Source organism: Nematolebias whitei, chromosome 15 (assembly GCF_014905685.2).
Source record: "Nematolebias whitei isolate Nwh7 chromosome 15, NemWhi1, whole genome shotgun sequence".
In the NCBI taxonomy this organism is placed as follows: Eukaryota; Metazoa; Chordata; class Actinopteri; order Cyprinodontiformes; family Rivulidae; genus Nematolebias; species Nematolebias whitei.
Genome location: NC_056512.1, coordinates 7362196 through 7362568, shown reverse-complemented (window position 1 = coordinate 7362568; position 373 = coordinate 7362196).

The following is a 373-nucleotide window of genomic DNA, read 5'->3' as shown; positions in this document are numbered from 1 at the left end:
CCCCCCCCCCCCCCCCCCCCCACACACACACACACACAACACCTCTACCACCAATTCTGCCTCTCTTCCCTTCCTCATATGGTTTGTCTTTATACAGTAATATTATTTTAAATGAGCCGTTCCTCCGCAGTCTCTGAAGGATGACGTCATCACCTTAGTCAGTACACGCTGCATGAAGTCAAAAAGTAGTCATCTATTTTTTTTTTTTTTTAAGTAGTAATCTAATTGTATGCTGTTTATCCTAAATAATAATTAACTGTTTTAATATAGCACTTTTCAAAACGTCGTTCCAAGTTTATTAACTCCAACACTCAGAATATGTTTTATTTAAATGTTAACTGGGTCATTATAATAAATGGAGTAAATATTACAC